The sequence below is a fragment of the Poecilia mexicana genome, unplaced genomic scaffold (genome assembly GCF_051168715.1).
Source record: "Poecilia mexicana isolate PSO_F unplaced genomic scaffold, ASM5116871v1 scaffold_15, whole genome shotgun sequence".
Lineage (NCBI taxonomy): Eukaryota > Metazoa > Chordata > Actinopteri > Cyprinodontiformes > Poeciliidae > Poecilia > Poecilia mexicana.
Window position 1 is genome coordinate 13067964 of NW_028263384.1, and position 22576 is coordinate 13090539.

A 22576-nucleotide genomic window follows, 5' to 3' on the forward strand; every position below is an offset into this window, starting at 1 on the left:
GCATTTGTTGTTGTTGTTTTACATTAACAACCAACAAAAGATGCATTTTTCAGGCGTTTTAGAAGCCTACAGATAAAGACTTTGAGGTTCCCACTTGATCAAGGTGGGCTCAAATGAAATCTTCCGATTGCCGGTGTTTTAACTTCAGCACAAAAGCCACTGGAATCAATATGGGCCTGGAGGAGGGAGGGGGATTGTGGATGGAGAAGATGAGGACCGTCCTGTTTAATAGAAACAAATTGCTCTCCACTTCCCGGTGACACAGATAGCGGACCATTTGTACCTGCTGGCCTTTGTTGGGAACAACAGAAAGGAAATGTACTCATCCTGGCCAAGGATAAAGTTCGGGGCTTTCTGTTACACCCCAGTTACCTTAGCCTCTGTGCCCACCCTCTTGAACAAGCACAGCGGTTAAGTAGTTCAGGTGCCTACTACATTCTGTTAGATTAAAGGTCCCTGCTTTTGGCCCGAGTTGAATTGCTTCAGCTGCAGATGAAGGGAGCAGAGGGAGGGGGGGAGTGGAGCAAAGTTGTAGGGCCAGGGTCCATGAATGGACGTCTTGTGCGTGTTCACAGAGGCGAAACGTTTTGGGACAGCCGGCATGCCTCTCTCTACACTACAAACCTGAGAGAAAGCCTGTAGGGGAGGGTTGGTGTGTATGGGGATGTGGGCTGCAAAGCTCCGGCCCCTCCTCAAACTCAATTCACTGCTCACCTTATATCCTCATCCACATTTTCTCCCAGGTTGGTACATTTGTTTGGAACAAGGGCTAGAACAGGGAGGTGGACGGGTGAGTCGACAGTGGTAGAGGGGGTCTTCTGGAAAGCTGAAGACACACTCTCAGTCACCCCCAAGGAGCGTGGACGTAAAGGAAATGGGACACAATGCACACAGAACATGAGCAGGGGGAATGTGTAATACTGCGCCAATGTGCACCTGTGCTACCCACCCACCCACTCACCCATCCAGAGTGGCAGTAAGATCAGGGTCTGAGGAGCAGCAGATCTGAAAAACATAATAACTATAGCTGTAGGACACACTCAAGGCTTAAGTTACATAGTCTCGCTTTTGGCGAATGCAGCTCCTATTCTCTTAGATAGCCAAGCTCATTAAAGATTACAGAGATTCATCATCTACTTTAAAGAACAGAGGAAAATGAACTTTAAAAAAGTTAGTTTGCAGTGCCTGGCAAAAATATTCATACCGCTTTCTCTGATGAAAAAAAAAAGAAAACATCCTTATTGCATGACATAACCACCACCAGGTTTCACAATGGGAATGGTGTGTTCAGGGTGATGTGGAGTGTTACTTTTCCACCGTACACAGTGATTTGCAAAAAGAATCTCTTTTTTCTCATCCATCGAGAGCATCTTCAGGATCTTTCCTAAATTCCCTCACATGAATTATGATAGTTGCCACTCTTAAAACCACAGATTTATAATAATGTACTGTAGAACATGTGACTAATCCATTCAAGAGATTTTCTCCCCTGGGCTATAGATTTCTGCGCCTTATCAAAAGTTGTGGCGTACTTGTCCCATTTTCAAAATGTGTTCAACTGTGATATGCAAAATGTTCAAAGTTTGAACTGTTTTGTAACCTAATCCTGCTTTAAACCTTCATAATTTAATTTCTGTGTTACTTGATCTTTATGATCCTGTTTGTGCTGTAGGAAAAAAAAGCTAAGAAAAAAAAAGCTGTATTTATACTGAGATTAAATGATATCCAAGTGGAATGATTACTAATTAGGTGATTTCTGAAGGCAGTTGGGTGCACCGGATTGGTACCAGATAAAGACAAAAAAAAAAAAAAAAACTTTTCTGATTTTGTGAAAGACATGGAAAAGCATGCACAATTTTTCTTCAACTTAAAACACTGTGCAGCATTTTGAATTGGTCTGTTACATAAACTCAGTTTGTCATTACACAACAAATAATGAGAAAATTAACTGCATCGAAACATTTTTGCAAGGAAATACACCCCTTTTAGGTTTGCTACAAAAATGTGCAATCGGTTAGCTTATCACCAACAAACCTACGTTACCACAACTTTTTCCTGTTTGCTGTCCAGGTCATGTTGAAATGCAATGATGCATACACAGTGTGAGCATACATGTGCAACTTCTACAACCTAAATCCCAGGTTACAGGGTCAAGTACAAGAGTCAAAGGTGATGTCTGTGTATGGGATTGGATTCCAGTCTGTGAGAATCTACTGGAAGAAATCACTCCACTGACTTTGAGCAGAATGTTCCAAACTGTGTCTGTATACCCTCAGCAGAAAAAGACTGAAACTTCTCATTGGATAAATGTAAGAGCAAAGGATCAAGAAGGTCAGGGTGCATATCGCTTGATAACGCAAACCACGTGACTCAGTCTCTGTGACATAAAGTAAATGTTCAGTAATCCAAATCTTAATCTTGTGCCGCGCTCAGTCCGGCTTAAAGAAACTGATACTCCTGTGACTTCTTTAGCGGCTGATTGTGTTACCTTTACAATTCCGCTTCTCCTCCTTCCTGTTTTGTACCTTAGGAATGCTCGATAAAAGTATCCCTGCTGTTGGTTTCCACCTGCACAGGATAGGACAGGGCAGCAGTCTGGGGTCAAAAATAGGATTATAGCCCCATGGGGAGTAAACACAGCAAATTTACTGCAAATGTTAGGCACTTAGGGGAGTTACTTAAATGATTTAAATAACTTTTTGAACAGTATCAACAAGATGATAGGAGGTGTAGCAAATTCAAAAATGGTACGACCCAGTTTGTGCAGAAGGGTTCTCAAGTGGTTCGCCGACCCGTCTTATTCCCAATGAAGTTGGAATTGATCGCACTTGACAACAATCTTCCCTTTAAGTGTTGCCTCATGAGACGCTGACTGTGTGGCATTTTAGGAAATGTTTGCAAAAGTTGCTACAACTGTCTAACATTAGCAGAGCCACTGCAATTTGCATACAATCTGTAATGTACTTAAGAAAATAGACCAGTTCAGATAGCTTTTCTTTGTTCTGACAGTAAGCACTAAGTCCTTTTAGTTGTGAATGCTGAAAATACAAAGGAAGACAAACTTGTATGTTGCATATGTTGTGTTTAAACACTAAACACATTATTGTTAGACAGTGACATGTTTCTTTTTTTTTTTCCAAATTCAGTTTCATTCTGCACTCTGGGAGGCAATTTATCTGTCATGACTTCCAAAGAAGTAGCTCACTTTGCCCCCCTCTGTCCCATTATACTGACAGCAGCCTTATTAGCCATAAGGGAAACCGCCAGCCACATGAATTTGGCTTCTGTTCACCTATGGGCCCCAGACAAGCCTCTTTTTACAATAGCGCCAATGATTCTGAGATTTTTTTTTCCAGTTATTATTTGATAAATGTATTAATTATGACCAAGGGATGACAGTACAATCAGATTGTCAGGCACCTAGCCGTGGGCCCCCACCCCACACTTTGTTGATAAGTTCTCTCAGGTTTCTAAAGCTGTCAATCAGGAGGCTTGGACTTCTTATCACCACTGGGGCCATTCTAGGGATAATTTCCTGTGTGTCACAATTAAATGGTGGGTTTGTGATGGGGAACAACTGATCTTTTAATGCAGGAATCTCCTGCTGTTTGTTTCTGAAGGGATGAGGGTGCATACCGCTGATGATGAAAGTGTTTGAGTTGCTAGATTCCAGGTATTTCTTGGGAATCTAAAGTGCTTTGCAAACATATTCATGCTCCTTAACCACCTTTCATATTTGGTCACATCGCCACCTCAAACCTTTTTGTGCTGTATTGAGACTTGATTTGATGGATGGATGGACGGATGGATCGTATGGCAACATTTGCCTCTGGAACTCTGGAGAAGAGGCAAAGGTTGAGCAATATTTACTCTGCAAAGTTAAAAGTCTCTGAGTAGATTCAACCAGTATTATGGTTAAGAAACTGCTTTCCTCAAAAACTGCTCAAAACAACAGTCAATTGTGAATCCTTTCAAATGGTTAGGTGGTAGAAGATGCAGAGCGGCATGCTATTCTTGTAGGGGATGTGAAACAGAACAGTCCCTGTGAAGTTTCTTGCCATGGCAAAGCATCGAATCAGCTCCATGGTCTTGTCTGACAGCCGTCTGGACTTTAGAAATGGGTGATAACTTAATTTCTACTCATGTCAACACTGCTGCAGGGGCCAAGAGGAAACTGTGGGTCTATTGTGCATCTGTCATGTCATGCTGCATTTTGCGGTCCCAAGAATGAAAAATATTTAAGTGGCTTTGATGTCATGGATCTCAATGAGGTGCTCAGATTGTATGAAACCATTTTACTTGTGCTTTCCCTGACTCTCGTGTCTGATTTCTTTGTCTTTTCTTTATACGCGTGCTCGTCTAGGCAGTCTTGCCTATGAAAGTTTACCTATGTTTGGAGTAACTTGCCCACAGCCTGCAGTAGATGCGTCGTACCTCAATTGAACCAGACACAAGTGCGAGGCTTATACTGGAACAACCCTGAGTTGAGGGCGCTGACAGCAGCTTCTATCTGCCAATCTCCCTGTGGATATTGTTGCAGTACTGGCAGACAGACAGCCAGGGCTTGTGGGCCGACAGATCCTCTCTTTCAGCAGGTTATCATTTCCAATTAAACCCTTTCATCCCTACATACAGTCAGCTTCTTGGCCAGAAAAAAATGACCTGAATAAGACGTTATTAGTCCATTTCAACAGGTCTCCATTTTACCCCTTCGAACTCTGCCGGGTAACAGAAAGGGTTGGGCAATCTTTTAAAGCACAATAGTTCTAGATTCTTCGGGTATCTTCATTCAAATAGCTCAGAACTTCGGCCATCTACGGTGGTTACTGTGGTTCTGTTTATAGATAATCTTTGAAATTGCATCGGACTGACACACCGGCATGTCCTCTCTAAAATGTGTGCCAGGACAAGGGCCTTTTTGTTTTGCTGTGTTTTGGCAGGGTTCACAGTGGCCGGCGCTCTTTCTATCTGTGCTGCACAGCAGACATGAAGGAATGCCTGCAGAGCTCAGAAACTGTCTGTTGAAAAAGCCCTCGCAATGTCTCATTTCCTTTAATAAGGTGGCCTCAAAGGCATCCGGATGAACCTACTAAATACAGATTAACCCTCAGCACCATCAGCAACTACTCAGTCAGCAGGACCAGTCACGCTTGAATAAGTGTGTGTGTGAAAGCTTATAGGTATGCACAACTTGACAGTTTTCTTCAAAATCCAAGAAACTTTTTTTTTTTACTGAATAGTTTAGAATCCAGATTATTTATAAAAGTCACCAATGCACATTTGAATTTATAATCTAATTACCCCACCCTGTATGTATTATAAAAAAAAAATCAATTCACTACAGTGCATTCAGAAAGTATTCACAGCGCTTCAATTTTTCCACATTTTGTTTTTTTTGGGGGGAGTGAATCTTAGCAAATAATCACAACACTCAAATTTTTTGTCCACATTGTTATAATGCAGTATTTTTGTTTATATATTTTTTTAAATGCAATTTAAAATAGGGCTGTAACATAAATAACAACATATAATACTCACTCCATTTTACTCCTGTTTTATTTCAGGGCATTGAAAAACTTGGAAATCAACTGTCTTCCCTGGTGTCAGATGTAAAACTTCAATACCTGGAGGGTGAATTATATGTCTTACTTTCCATATGTAGATGATTTATAAATGGACTGGATAGAAAGGGGAAAAAGTAGCCTTTATACACTTTACAAAAATAACACTACTCCATAGTTTGCAAATGTCTGTGGTGTTTGTTGGTAGAATAGTTTAAATCCTGCTCTTCAGCTGCAGGGCATCAAAAGCAGCAGTCCCACTTGGCTACAACCTTTAAGCCTTTCCTCGCTTCCTGGCTAACTGCTCTGGTATGCAAGTTTGCCATGTGCCTCTTCTAGTTTTACAAAGAGTGGTTTTAAGTGCAATCCAATTCACAGTTTCCGCTCTAAAGTAAGACACTCTCTGAAAACGTACTCTCCTTTAACCAGGACTGACTTCCTGCTCAAAGGGGAAAAGGTGCACTCTGAGACAACACTCAACATTATAGTTAAGCCTACCTGTACAATGTGAGTTTGGATCTACCAGCATCCCTTAATAGGTATAGACTCATGTATTAGTTGTTGGAGGGGCTTTAAGAATTGGTGAATTAAATGAACCTCAGCAGGTACAGAAGAATGAATCCAATAAAGGAGTTGAGGAAGAAACGATCAAGAGTGTTATCAGAGCACGGGTATCTGAAGAAAGCTACACCATTAGAAACACTAGGATAATCCTCTGGGTTTTAATGGTTTTGAAATGCTATGAAAGATTAGGTAAACAGTCCATTTGATTAATGGGAAAAGAAGTCAATTGGCCATGGAGCGTGAAGAAGTGCACAATGCTCCTTTCATGTGCTGCTGCCGCTGCGAACTGACACGGTCACAAGGATGTCTTGGCAAAGAAGACATTTTGTACATAGCTCCTCTGCAGAGTGTGCAGTCTCACACTTTTAAAGACTTGGAAACTTGAGCGACCGTGAGGAAGTATTCCCATGCAGCAGTAAGACAGACACACACACACACAGACAGGTTATGGTGATATCCAGGTAGGCTAATACATAGAGTTATTGTTTCAGGTTTTATAGCTGTTTTTTTTTATTATTATTGTTTCTAAGCTATTTGTTTTACAATTACATCCCCAAAGCTCCGCAATGCATTCTTGATGGAACAAATCTCTGCAGGTATCCCTTCCCATTCCCTTCATATATCCTCTGTCCAGGTAAAGGTCACCTATTCCAGGTGCTTGCCCTCCACTTGACTCCCTTCCAACAGACTGTGGCTAAAGCAGAATCTGCAGTGACCCATTCTAACGCCGTGTCATCTATGCATGATCAAATCCACCCAAAACAGTTCAGGAGAGCCAAGCCAAAAGACGGTAAGATCAGAGTGGTTTTGAGATGTGGCAGAGAAGAATTGGCCCAGACAACTTAGAGAAGTTCATGTGAAGGGTTTTTCCAATCAGTAAAGACATGAAAGAAGAATTTCCCTCCAATTCAGTTGATTCGTATAGCGACAATTCATGACAAAAGTAAATAAATAAATAAATAAATAAAAACAGATCATCCAATTTATTTTTGGAACTGTATAGTCAATTTAATCCAAACATAAAAACCTGATTTAAAGTTAGTCACATATGTACTAGACCTTGTTATTAAACAGAACAGTCAAGTTCAGTTCATCATTCAAAGTGCTGAAAAAAAAGGTTTCTATCTTCTCTAGCCAAATGCTTTGAGTCACTGACTCAGTCATCACTCCTCCTGAATGAGCATGTTATGTATGCCAGTAGACAGTCCTGGAAACCAGGAATTTAACATAAGGTTAAACACAACACCTGGATTCTTTACTTTATTTCCTGAGGGTTTATTTAATGCCACCCGATAAATTAATTTGTTTAGAAATGTGATTATTTTATGTAATTATTAATGGTCATTTGCCTCATATTTTTGGTTTGATGTTTAAACCCTGGAGGGTAATGCTTGGTAGTACGCACACAGATGCTTTCACTTCGGAAAGGCCACCATTAAACACTGATACGTCTATTTAGGGAAAGATTTGAGTGGACAGGAGGTTAGCTGTTAAACACCGTAAACAAGATAATTTGCTTGGTTTGTTGTGATTCTTGACCTCGACCTCAAGCACATTCTTCACTGTCACTTTTAGATCACAGTAAAATTTCTCATCTCCGTGCTGCATAAAATATATATATATATAGACCGTTACAACTGATGTATGGTGGTTCACTTTTAGATATTACCAACAGATTTGTCATTGCTTATAAAGGTAAAAGCAAGTTTATTTCACCAACAATTATAGTGATATGACTCAACCTGCCCCGAATAGCATAGTCCAGAGTGGCTGCTAATCCTCCATCCGTAGCTCATAGCTAGAGGCAGCACAAGGCAACATAAGCTCTCCTATCCTCCCTGCTATCACCTGCCTATTTGCTTCCATGCCATCCCTATGGCGCTTTCAGCCACTCTCTTTCTCCCCTTCCCCTTTCCATCCACTAATCCTCTTTAAGAACATTACCTGCTAATATATCCAGTCAGAAGGTATAAAAGCTTAGCTATCTCTTTACTGCCATCGGCGGTAGGCTAAATAGGCCATTAATGGGGGAAGGTAAATCGGGGGATATTGTGGTTTTGACCCCAAATGCTATTCAGATCTTGGTATAACTAAGTGCCTGTCTGAGGTGTAGCATGTGTTGGATGACAAGGAACAGAGGGAGAGGACAGGAAGTGTGGCGAAAGAGCTAAAGATCAGCTGGCTTTTTTTTTAAACAATCAGATATTTTGAGTCATTTGTGGATAATGTCAAAAGTGCATACAATGCAAAACCAAATGAACACTCATATTTAAATATATATGTATTTCTTATTATTCTTGATACCAAGCAACATAGGATAACCTCACACACTGGCGCCCCCAGGTGGTGGAATTGAGGAACTGGAATTTGACATTGAATTTAAGAAAGCACGTCACCTATGTGGGTTTTTCTTTTTTTTAAAAAATTCCTTCTTGAATATTTAAATACAGATTTTTTTAAAAAAAAAAGGAAAGGAGGGGTGATGCTTACAACCTCTTGTTTCCTGGATATTAGTGTCAAAGTTATTCACTTTGCCCTTAATATTTTACTCCAAATAACGGTCTAGTTTGAAAGAACTTCACCTGTAATTTATATAAGCCGAATCAGCAGAGCACAACGACATCTTAACCCAACAGCATAATTTTTAATGCCACATTAAAATTGTATAAATCTGGTCTTATGACTCTGGGAGTTGAGGACCATAGAGCACAAACCGTCTGAGAAAATCATCACAAACCTTGGTTGTTCTTTGCTATCTTGAGCAGGTTAACCCCGCAGGCCGCGCTGACCGACAAAGTGCACTTGTTGACTTGGCCTCGAGGCAAGGCAGCTGTTCATTTTACTGCTAATGGAGTGCCACTGACATCACTTTAATGAGACAGCTCTAATGAGTGCTGACAGCTCTGACAGCACACCGCTGAATCAGTTTAGCTCCTGCAGCTTGAGCAGCCAGGAGCTTTTTTTTTTTTGCAGAGATCAGAGAGCGCCCTCCGGTGGTCATTATAGGGAAAGAGTCCCAAGACTAATGGGCGTTTCGAAAGAAATATGTGCATGTACATCTAAATATATTAAAATATTATTGAAAATACCATTTATATTTTTTTTCAAAGACATTACACACAGAATGCGGTAACACTTTATTTGAAGGGGGGTGAATAAAACTGTCATGACACTGTCATAAACATGACATAACACCTGTCATGAACATGAATAAGCCTTCATGAATATTTATGACTGTTGTCATAAAGTGTCATTCGGTAAATTATGACACTTTTAATAGCTAGCTTTATTTTATTATCTAAATATCAACTATCCTGCCATTCGAACTCGGGAACGAGGTCAGTTTCCACTTTCAGTTCAATAAGTAATCGGAGAAGCTGATCAGCTATCAATAAGGCATTGGATTTTTTTTTTTTTTTTTTAAAGAAATGTCGCGAGGCATGGGGCTGTTACCGGATTCAGGGTTTTAAATAACATTCAGTTTCAAAATGGAGAATAATCCTCTGTGCTGTTGTTTCTATGATTTAAAGTCCTTCAGAGGAAATGCAAAGGTGACATTATTCAAAATGTCTTTGTTATGACAACTTGACATTAACCAAGAAATCATTACTGATATAAATTTGTTATAAAAGTATTACTGATTATACTTTAAAAATTAGGTAACTTTATGTTATTAAAGGTAAAGTTTAAACAGTAATGATTTCCTGGTTAATGTCAAGTTGTCATAACAAAGACATTTTGAATAATGTCAACTTTGTATTAAAAATGTCATAATTTACCGAATGGCGCTTTATGACAACAGTCATAAATATTCATGAAGGCTTATTCATGTTCATGACAGGTGTTATGTCATGTTTATGACAGTGTCATGACAGTCTTATTCACCCCCCTTCAAATAAAGTGTTACCCAGAATGCTATACTTGAAGTGTTTTTTTCATCTGTTTTGATGATTGTGGTATACTGCTAACAAACAATCTAAATAGAATATTACAAAAGATTAATTTAAAAAAATAGACATGCCTACTTAAATTAATGTCCATATAGTGTAAAGCATAATTTACTGCATCAATGCAGAGTAGCATGGAAGTGATCAGATTGAGGCTCTGCTGAGTGTAATGGAAGCTCAGGTTGCTTTGACAGAACCCAAGCATAAGGATTCAAATGAACAGCCTCCATGTGGAGTGTGTCAATGACTATCTGCTGCAATGTAAAGTTAGCGGTCTTCCTTACGATGGCGGAGGCCACAACATATTTCTGTGCAACTGAAATTTTCATTAGTTTTTTGATCAATTAGAAGAAAAAAAACCCACCCTTGAAATTTCGTCCATCTGTTATATTTAACAACTCTACATAACATAATAGTTTCATGTTTCCAGTTTGAATGACCAAAATTAATATTTTGCATGACGTTCTGATTTAATATGCAAAACTAAAACTGACCAATTCTTTTTTATGAATATATTTAAGTAGAGCTTACAGCTAAAGAAAAAGATGTAATACTTATGTTCGGAACCATAAAAAAATAAAAAGTTAGTTCATATATTTTTTTTAATGTTATTTCAAAACGAGTCCTTCCTTTGATATGGTTTCACGTCCACTAGAGGGAGGCACTGCATTGGATGTTAAAAAGCAAAGGGGGTTTAGTTCCTTGTTCGCTTGAGTTACTGAACTTTTGAGAAATTCCAGTTTTTTACAATCATCATTTGACAAAATGAAAAAAAAAAGGAGAGAGCATGCAAACTCCATGTAAAAGGATTCCAGGTTGAAAATCAAACCTTGGATCTTCTTGTTGCAAAGTGACTTTTCATCATCGCTCAACCCTGAGAGCTGCTGTGAAAGGACACCAAACAGTCCTATTCTTCTTATTAAAACAATTTATTAATCAATGTTTCGTCAAAATGAAATGCTTAATACAAAAAAACAACAAAAAACTCAGGATAGTAATCACCCTTTTACCAATAAAGTTTGTTCACTCCATGATGAGTGGGTGATGGAAATTGTATCAGCAGTGGTAGATTACCAAATTTAAACAACTGAAACTCCTGCTCTACTGATCATCTCAGAGTTTGTGTGTAAGTCGCCTTTTTTTTTTAACTGAGTCGAACATCAAACTCCACAGCGTGTCTACATAGCGAAGTTGTCAAAGTCGAGCAAGAATAACTGACCTACTTCCCTCTCTTTTGCTATTTTATCAATTAACACTTTTTCCCAACATTGTATTTAGTTGCTGTAATGTTGGCCGTCAGCTGTTCACTGTCACCACATGCTTATTTGGAAGGGGAATTGCTGTAAAGTAAATAATTTGATGCAGACTTCTGAGTTTTCTAACTCACATTCTAAAGTGACTCTAACCACAGAGTGTTTTTATTAGAAATGAACAAGAACGCATATAAATAAAGTTGAGTGTGCCTTATTTATTGAATTAAATTCATTATTTAAATTTTGGAGCTTTGATACAAACCCAAGAGGACTATTGTATTTAGGTGGTACGGTAGGTGCTGTAATTTCCTCTTTGTTTTAAGGAGGCAACGTAATGCATTTTAAACAGGACATGCAAAGCTGTAAACAAGCAAGAATGCCCATTTGGACCTGAAACCAGATGATATCATCTAAATAAGTCCATTTTTTTGATTCACTCTTACAAAGTCCAAAATGATGAATGAATGTACTGAAGAGCCTCACAAACTGATAAACATGTTGACTTATCAGGATGACATGTGGGATTTATGGGATGTCTACAACAAACACAACTGGAAGAATCGTATTTAAGTTCAACATACAGTCCAAGCTTCCACAGATCAATGCTAGACAAGAAATTTCCCTAAAGTAGTTGAACATTTTGAGATTTGAGTTTGTCACAAAGTGACAAACAGAATAAATTAAGCATTCGTAGCTTCAAGTACGTAACCTTTTGTGGACTTTGTGTTTATAATGAAAACCATTGCCCTGAGAACTCAGATTGCAAAACATACTTGCATGTTTATGAGTGATCTCTTGCTCCCTCTGAATCACCCAATTATATTTAAATGCATGACTCATAGCACAAACAAGCCATACGGCTCTTTCCACAGAGGTAAAAGTTGCCCATGCACAAGCAAACAAAGAATAAAAGGAATAGACAGTTTCTGAACTTGGGCAAGATGCGGTTTGGGATGCAGTCAAGCATATATATTTTTTTTGTTGTTGTGCCTCTAGGACCAGACAGCCAATGCTTAGTCTGTACTTTGTATTGAATAATGTTTGCACATTTTCATAGATAACTGAATTTTATATCTTACGTCATTTATGTCAAATGTATTATCTTGCTTGTTTCTTTTTTTAAAAGAAAGACTTTTAATCCAAATCAAAATGTTTTATTTCCAGAAGAAATTATAGTCCAAAAATTCCACGTCATCATTACATCTAACATCATGATCAAGATACATATTCACACCCTAATTTAAAAATATTTATATTTACAAGGAGTTGCTTCAGTCTAGCTTGTGCGCTGCGATGTTGCTCTCATTACAAGAGAATATATCAAAGCAGATAATTGTGCAAAAAAGGGGCCGTGGAGTAGCAGCCAAAGTTGATCTGGAGGGAGCGCTGAGACAACCTTTTAGAGAGAAGTCGATCAAAAATAAAATTCAAATTTAAAATCGCTCAATGTCTGTCAAAATAAACCAACTAGGAGATGAAGGAAGCTTTGACCATAACTCTAAACAGGACTGAAAAAAAACTGAGAGCGCACGTTGCAGAGCTGAAATTTGTTGCACTGGCAAGTTTCTCTCCCATCTTTTTTACATTCAGGTTTAAGAAGCGGCGATTTAAAGTGGAACAGGAGACATCTTGGTTAACAAGCAAATAATTGGGAGCACTGATTCACTTAGTACTTCATGTAAAAACGCTCCAAAAAAAATGAAATGTCGAGTGAAAGCAAGGCGTTTACCTCACTGTGCATTTGAAAATGTATTCGGCATATAACAGGTGTACTCAGAGACTTTGAGGGAACTGTTTGTGCAGCCTTGTGTACCTGAAGCCCCTCACCTCATTAACTCACAGTCTGTAAGAAAATGAAGCTGAACTTTATCCTGGTCGGGGAAGCACAGCAGAGAATTAATTCTGCGTTAAAGAAAATAGAATGTAGGTTCACCTTCTGTTCCTTTGCTAAGTAGAAAGGGCAGAAGTGAGAAATTTCCCTCTGTGGAATTAATTAAAAATCCTCCGAGCCCCTTACAAGCCCCGTCACAGGCAATTCATCATTCCTTGTTAGTAATGGGATGTAAGACAGATGCGCGTGTGAGAGCCGGTCTAACAAATAGAACAGTTTCTCCAATCATGTAGTGAGACATTGGCACAAATTTATTTCAATTAAGTGCTATTCATCACATCAGGACTTTTAATTTTCCTCATGAAAACTGAAGTTAAATGAGTTTTTTGCAAATGAGTCATTTTAACTTCCGTCCTTGCTTCGAAAGTCCCTGTGAATGTGTTAATTAAAACTTTCAAAGGACTCCATATTGAACTCCAATAAAGTGAGAGAAAAGAAACGGATTATTACTGTCACAGATGTACGGAAATGCTTAGTTTTGCAAGTTTGTTGAGGTGGCTTGGATCATTTTTCACTTTATGAACCATTTAGCCGTCTAGTCTAAGATATTTAACCAATAAGCTCCAGATATGACACAGGCATTGCTCAAATTATATTAAAACAACAGAAAAACAGTGGTGAAAAAAAATCTTGGCGTAGTTGATGCACTGCTAGATTTCCATTTCTAGTCAAGCATAAGGATTTAAATGAACAGTAGGAAAATGACTACAATTCCACAATAATACAACATAGTTAATGCAGAAAAGTAACACAAAGGGTTAAATTAGAACATTCTTGTTCAGAAGATATTGAATTAAATTTTAATTTACTGTCACTGAATCAGACTCAGAACTGTGAAAAATCGCCATGGGTAACATGCTGCACAGTAGCTTCATTCTACTAAAGCATAAATACATGACAGCATCTCTCACAACTGAAGTGACTGGCTGAAATAATTCACCCTCAAATCAAATATTCTGATCACTCTTTGACAGTCATTCAGACTTAAAGATGAAATATTCACATCTAGTTTCTTTATGTCAGTCAGTCCTCTCTAAAAACAGCACACGAAAACAGATACATACATTTTGCTCCTGAGGTAATAAAAACACTTCACTCACTCTGTTGACAATATCCCTCTGAAGTATTACAGACAGCATGTTCTATTGAATGCCAGACAGTGTGGAACCGCTGAACTGTGGATTAATACTCTGTTGCGTGTGTGTGCGCAGTCTAGCTGAACTGGTTCCTTTCCAAATGTCACTCAGGACTGTAAAATTCACTGCTGAGTCTTTGTTCTTCCATCCTACCAGCACCTGAAAAAACATCTACAATCTCAAGGTGTCTATCTAAGTGGGACACAGAAGCACAATCTATATTTGTGGATTCAGCCAGCAAGATTTTTTTTTTTCTGTTTGTGTTTATACAAGCATCCAGACAGTAACAAAAATAAAACCTGACAGCCGACGCTTATCTAAAAAAAATAAATAAATAAAAAACACTGCTAAAATCATGACCAGCACCAGTAATATAGGAAATAGCAGTAGTATTCACACCCTAGTGGCTTCACAGAACAGACCACTGGGACGGGGAGGAGGAGGAGGTACCACTGGAGAGAGGCGATTCATCGTTTTCTCAAGCAAATCTTGTACTATTGTATTTCTATATCGATTAACATGCTTCACGTCATGATCTAAAACCATCCCTTGTATGCTTGCGATGGTCCTGCTGAAAGATCTGGAGTTGTTTGCAGCCTCGAAGATTCTCTTCCTACCCTGACCAACATGCTAACACCTGAAGAAAACATAAAATCCAGCAGGATTATACTGTTCAAGTATGTTCTGATCTTCCTCTGCATGTTTATTACTTCCACTGTGGCCTGTGACAAACTAAAAACGCAACTTTTTTACATCATTCTTTCAACAATTGTTTTATTTGGACCACTCTTCTATGAAGACCAGATTTATGGAGAGCACAAAAAATAGACAAGTGAGCGTTGGGTTTTATTCAGATAAGCAGAATACAAGGGGAGAAACACATACACACCTCACTCTTCATTTAAAAAAAGAAAACACGCATCCCTTTTCTTTAACTTCACAACTTTGCTACTTTGTGTTGGCCTATCAGAGAAAAACTCCTCGAAGTTTGTAACTTTAACATGTATGATGTGGAAAAGGTTCGATATGCAAACTTCTACGAGGTGGAAATTTCACTGTAGTATAACAGCTGTTCATAAATCACTTCACTGGCGTCCAATTTGTAAATAGAAAGACTTTAGTGGTCTGTAAGACAAATGTTATTGGGCTTAAATAGATCAGTAGTCAGAAAAGAGCTTCTTTGGTCCCTGAAGTCACCACAGACCAGTGATCTGTTTCAGTGTTACTAGCTCTCTGAAAATGAGAAATGTGAAAAAATAAAATAAAATAATAAAGCTATAAAAAGGCAGGAAAACCATTTTTTTAAAGACCCATTGTCTAAGTCTGATTAAATTTCCTTTTTCGGTAAACTGTAAAAGTTATGTACAAGATGAGCAACATTCTAGATGAAAATATTTTAAAGTTTTGTTGATTTTGGTCTCTCAGAACTTTTTCATTCCTGAAGGGGGAGCATAAAAATAATTGTGATGTGCAAAATTAAAATTTAAGTATTTCTGATTTAGAAAATATATATATTATTACAGGAAAGAAAGAAACGTTCTTTTTCCAGTTAAGCATTGCATAATTGCATTTGTGATCATTGCAATTATAAAAAAGTGATAATTGTATGACTTTTTCTGTTTTTGTTTTTCTGTTTTAACTTTTTATTTCTTTTTAGGGGGAATGCATGTGTTTTTTGTTTGTTTTGTTTTTTTCCTCTAATGTGATGCATCATGTGCTTTAATGAAATATCCCATAGTTATATACTGTCCATGTGCTGCTTTTTAAAATAAACCAGTGTGACGCTGATGAGTTGATTTCACTCAGTCTAATTTGTCAAACATTTAATTCTCGAAAACTTCCCCTGCGAAAGCAGCAAAGCAAAGCAAAGTTCAACGTGACGCGCATGACCTCACCCTAATCGACAGTGACGTCACCGTGCGTCGTATTTCTATTTTTACTCTACGAAAGCTTCGTTTGAGCAGGGGTGCACCAGCAGTTTGGAACACCTCCGCGAGGGAAAATAGTGGGATATTAAAAAGTCTGCAAAGCTCAAGACAGAATCCCTTTGCGCTCTTTTTAAGTTTGCCTCTCATTATGCGCAATTGCGCAGCAAGACAGACATGAAATGTGATTCCAGCAGCGTGATGCTCTGGGTTGAAACTACCGCAGCGCGTCAAGGAGAAAGCCCTTCAGTTCTGACCCCGTTCATGGGAAATGCGCATCCAGATTCTCTCACATGACCAGATCGAGCAACTGGTCAGATAGTTAACGGGGCTGGAAAAACAGAGCGATTTGCTGGAGACATTTATATCTTGGAGACGTTAAGCATGACTGGGGACTCCTGGCCGTCGTGACTTGTGGCAGTTTGCATGAAGATTGCGGATGCGCTCTCTCCAAGTGTGGATAGTCAGGCGGAGGCACCATGGACGCAGCGGACGTAGTTGCTTCTCTGCTGATTTTGGGGATTATCGTCGTGTCGCTGCTCTCCAACGTCGTCGTGCTGATCTGTTTTCTGTACAACCCGGAGATCCGCAAGCAGGTGCCCGCTCTCTTCATCCTCAACTTGTCGCTCTGCAACCTGTTGCAGAGCGTGTCCAACATGCCTCTAACTTTGGTCGGGCTCGTCACTTCGGGGCACCCCGGAGGCAGCGGCTTCTGCCAGATAGTGGGTTTCCTCGACACTTTCCTCACCACGAACTCAATGCTCAGCATGGCAGCGCTCAGCATCGATAGGTGGGTGGCGGTGGTGTTCCCGCTGAGCTATCACTCGCGAATACGCCACCGGGATGCGGTACTGGCGCTGGCGTACACCTGGATACACTCGATGTGCTTCTCCGCGGTGGCCACCTGCCGCTCCTGGCTCGGGTACAACCACCTTTACGCGTCTTGCACCCTCTGCAGCGTCCGGGCAAAGGCGGCTGGGAAACAGTACATTGTTTTCACCGTGGCTTTGCATTGTCTCACATTCCTCCTCACGCTGATCGTGATGTGCGTAACCTATCTGAAAGTGCTAAAAGTTGCAAGGTCGCACTGCAAGCGCATCGACGTGATCACGATGCAGACGTTGGTGCTGCTGGTGGATATTCACCCCAGGTAGAAATACAAAGAAATATCTATCTATCTATCTATCTATCTATCTATCTATCTATCTATCTATCTATCTATCTATCTATCTATCTATCTATCTATCTATCTATCTATCTATCTATCTATCTATCTATCTATCTATCTATCTATCTATCTAAATCTAATCTATCTAGGTATTATTTTCTTGTTCTGTGTGACAGCCATATGCAGTTCATTAAGTCTCAACCTGAGTGAGCCTAACAACCAAACACAAGTCATCTCCCCAGAGAAGCTCTTTCTGCAAAAAAAGAGAAAAGAATAGAAAGGGAAACCTTACAACTTAACCGAAGCATTAAGAGTTAATCTTATATTAACTGAATTTGAATAATAGAGGTATTCATTCAGGTCCAGTTTTAAGAATGTTTTAGCCCGAATTGTTTTCATGGTGTTTCCAAATTATCTGTGATCTCTGTGCAATGATCCACTCAGTCACTCTAAAGTGCTTCTAATACAACGAAAGCATTGAAAATCCTCTGACTTGTATATTTGCAGAGCTGCAGTCTAAGTATTATGCTGAATTAAACTCCAACAGCTAACTTTAACAGTGATTCCCAGTTAAATCATAAAATAATACGTAATATTTTTTCAACCCCACAGGTCGTGCCACCCTGGACAGAGTGACAGATTACCCTCATCAAAGCTAATCAGTCATTACAGCCTGGGATTAATCTGTTTTATCTTAGCCTTTCGCATCAGAGTCATTGTTTCGGGTTAAAATGCTATAAAGAAGGTGATTGGTCTTCGGTGAAGTTGCTGTGCAGGTTAACCAATCAGGTGCTTGAGTTTAACTAATGAATCACAAGGTCAGTTTAAATAACTTCGTCATAAAATGCAGCATGTGATATATGAAATAAATAAATAAATAATGATAATATCTTAATTTATATAACTTTAACATATAGTTTATTCAAATCTTAGTTCAGTCGATTTTGACTTCAACTGTGTATTTTAAAAAAACTATTGACAAATTATTCATAACTGTATGGATTCATGGAGAAAATATATATTTAAGCTAAGCTCAAGTGTTTGTTTTTTTCAGTTCACCAAAAGGATGAGACGAGTAGGAAAAATGTTATCAGAAAATGCAGGGCAAAGACAGCTGCTGTGCTCGTGTCAGTTCCAAGTATTTTTTTTTTCTTTTTAAACTTCCTCCATCATGTCTGCATGTCTCTTGTCATGCTCTTGAAGTGGTGACGGTGCCTGTGTTGCCTTGGCAGTGTTCGCCAGAAATGCCTGGAGGAGCAGAAGCGCAGGAGGCAGAGGGCCACCAAGAAGATCAGCACATTTATCGGCACATTTGTGGTCTGTTTCACACCTTACGTCATTACAAGGTGAGCAGAAATCTCTGCTGCTTTACAGGGAGGATTTTGAGTGGGTGACTGCGTGGGTGTTTTTTGCATGCACGTCCTTATTGAACATCCGAACCTCTTTCCGAGGCACAGAAGTTAAAATGCATTTCTAATACACAACATCAGCAGGGATGTTAAAGAGTTCATATCCGGAGAAAACTAAATGAAATAAAGTAGACTTCCTGGCTGAGTTACAATCAGTAGAATTATCACTTTCAGACTTTCCAGTGACATTTAAAACATTTAGGCTGTCACATCTTCATTATGTTCCAGTTTGCAAAGGATGAGAAACATAATCCTTGTCATTATGTTTCTCCTCCAGAAGAGATGAGAAACATAATGATGTTTGACCACCACGGTCAGTGCTTTGCACTCCGGTCAAACCACCGGAGTGCAGTGGTTTGACAGGCTTAAACTGATTTACGACAACAGCTAATTTTAATTATCAGTGACTCCAGGAAAAAACAAAGTCAACTTCTGAAGTGAAGCAATGACACGATATTTCTTATGGATTTCTACCGGTGTATTTCTTCTTCTTTGTGCATTTTGCCTCTCGGAGTCTACATTGAGTTGTAAAAGTATGTATAACTCCTGGACTTTTCCACATGCTGTCGTGTTGCAGCCACAAACTTTAATGTATCTCCAAAGGATTGTGCACACGTTTTTATTATATTTAGGTCTAAACTTGGACTAGGCTCTAGCAAATGCATATGAAGTCATTTTATTGTTGTAGTAGCTGTATGTTAAGGGATGAGTTTTACATGTTAACATTTTATTTTGGTCTCTGACCAGAGCCCTTTCCTTCCCTGTGTTTGCTGTGTCCTCTGAATGACTGTAGAAAGCTGGAGTGGGGATTTCTCATGGCTTTCTCTCAACAATGGCATCTGTCTTCTAACTCTACCACAGAGACAAAATTTGCCAGATTTCTTGGTCACGTTTTGGTAGGTTTGGTGTTGTGCCATTGGAGATGGCCCGACCAAAGCTCAGTCCAAAGATTAAAACGGACGTAAGCCTGTTTTAAACTTCTGCACAAATGCATTCCTGACATGTCCGTTGTGTTCCCAGGTCTTAATGAAGTTACTCGGTTTTTAGTGCTCCTTATGAATTTACTGAGGACTTCACAGAGCAGCTTTATTTATGGTGATGAGACCTAAACTTAAAATAAGATTGAACTGCACGTTTGCTTTGCTTCGCTTATTAATTAGTAAAGACTTATTTTTGTTTAGGGGTTTCAGAGCATAGGGGGTTAAATACAAATACGTGCCAACAACAAAATTTTATCACACTTTTGAAAACCTTGTATTATTTTTACCTACACGTCACAATTATTTCCTTCAATTTGCTCTTTGACCTAAAATTACAATAAATACATTATAATTTGTGTGTGTAACATGACAAAATGCAAAAAAGTTCAAAGGGTACGAGTACTTACACAAGAATTTTGTGACTTCTCTATCCTTTTTTTTTTTTTTTTTTTTTTTTTTTAACTTTTTTTGCTGTAGAATTGTAGAGCTCTTCTCCCCAGGACCCATCAACCCTCACTGGGGTGTCTTCTCCAAATGCCTGGCCTACAGCAAGGCAGCCAGCGACCCGTTTGTCTACTCACTGCTGCGCTACCAGTACAGGAAGACCTGCAGCCTGCTGGCCAATAAAGCTCTCAAGAGGAGTTCCCTGAACTCCTCCTCCTTCAGGGTAGAAAGCAAAGCTAGGACTACTGCAGCCAATTCCAACGCAACGGTCAGTATCCAACCACCAACTAACAAACCACTCAGCCAATGAAGGCAGTCACATGTAGAGATGTATATCAAACTCAAGACGGCCGATTGACCTCTTTGAAGCATCAGAGCTCAAAACGTGTGCCTCTCAGTTGTTCGCCGGGGAACAAGGCTGGTAATAGTCTATATCTATTTTTATAGACAAAATAGGTTCATGAAAACATCTGAGGCAAACATGTGTCTCTTTATAATGCCTGACTCACTTAGCTGCACATTTGTTCCTGCACAGGGCATAATTTTTTTGAAAGTAGGTCACACAAAAAAACCCACATTTTTTATTATATTTATAGTTGTCTTTCTTATTGGTTGATGGTTAGGAAACCTTGCAAGGTTTTACATAGATGTATATACACAGACGCCCACACATGTACACCTTGCAACTTCTGATCTATGGGCAAAAATGCTTCGTCGTGTCAATTTTATTTTCACAATCTCAAGAGCACAGTCTGTGGAATACAATACGTTAACTCAATGTAATGCCATGAGGAAGTTCTTTTGTCCATGTCTTGATCACAGTGTGGAATGTGTTCATGTGGTGCATGTGTATGCATGTACATGTAAAAACATGCATACAAATTTCTGATGTTTTAACGCTGTCTGCAATTTTAGCTCTGAAAACAAGGGTAGCTCTTTAACTTATGCATAGATTATCATGGCATTACTTTCCCAATAGCTTTGTAGCTTCATGTTAAATTTGCTGCAAGTGAAAATAGCATAAAGAAAGCAACACTTTCACTAAAAGACAGGGTGTCTTTTATGGTAACTACAGGGTATACGTCCCCCATTGCTCTAATATTAGAGAGATGAACTCTGCAGGAGTATTTTCTTGTACCATAGTGGCTCTTATGTACTTATGCAGTCTGAAAATACACTGATTAGTCCAGTACTTGTATAACTCTGTCAAATTAATCTTTTACCTCAGTAACAATTTATTATTATTATTATTATTATTATTATTATTATTATTATTATTATTATTATTATTATTATTATTATTATTATTATGTTGGAGAATTTGCTGTCCACACAAAGTACATCAGTGGTATTGTGCACTAAACTGAGGGTTTTTATTGAAACCCCTGCATATTGTGACTGTAAGGTGTAACTTATGAAGTGCCTTTTAAATGACAAATTCTAGTTTAATCAAAACACAACAGATGGGACCTTATAAACACTTTCTCAGTATTTTTGTTGTTTGGTTGAATACCGTATTTTGTGATGCAGCCTCATTGTTGAAGTCAGAGCTCCTTCTACACTTGTTGATTCTCCTGTTTAATACTTGTGAAAAGCCTTTAACATAATCTTTTGATAAATTATCTTTAGTGTAGTTAAAACTTCTCAAATTATTATTTTTTTGGAACAAAAACACTGATGTTACACTTATTAACCTCTTTTTGCCAACGGGAAAGCCCTTAGTCTTCTATTTTCAACTGTATTCATGCCTGGGGGCTGAAGTTGCCATGAAATTCAAATTCAGAACTACTTTATTAATCCCAAAGGCAATGTAAATGAGACTAATTTTGTCTGTTAAGCAATTTTTGTTTTGATTTGGTCAGAAATTTTGGATAATCCTCATGCTGAGAGATTTTAGCATAATAATTTTTAGTTTTACTTAGCAAGGACAAATAGATTTTGTAGAAAATATCCTTATATTTTCCAAAGAGATTTAGAATAAATACACTTTAACAAGGTTCCTACAGCCTTTGGAAGAGAAACAGGATCACAGCATGACTGGTCCTTTGCCATGCTTCACATTAAGTATGATGTGCTTTCCCACACTATACTGCAATAATTCTAACAGTGAGCTTTTTTTCCCCCTTACCATCGCTCTTCAATGTGTGGAAAGAAATATTTTCTTTTCCCTCTTTTTTAGGAGTAGCTAAGATAAATAGGTCTCAGTGTCATGTCATATGTAAACAATGAGATATTTTCAGTTTTCTGGCAAAAGTCATCCAATTTTTATCTAAAATGTCCTGGTACTTTAAGAAGTTT

General features: G+C 38.7%; 1 pseudogene; it reads left to right on the forward strand.

The window, feature by feature from the left end:
• Positions 1-15811: 15811 nt before the first annotated feature.
• Positions 15812-20844, forward strand: LOC106903924 (G protein-coupled receptor 26-like; annotated as a pseudogene).
• Positions 20845-22576: the final 1732 nt, after the last annotated feature.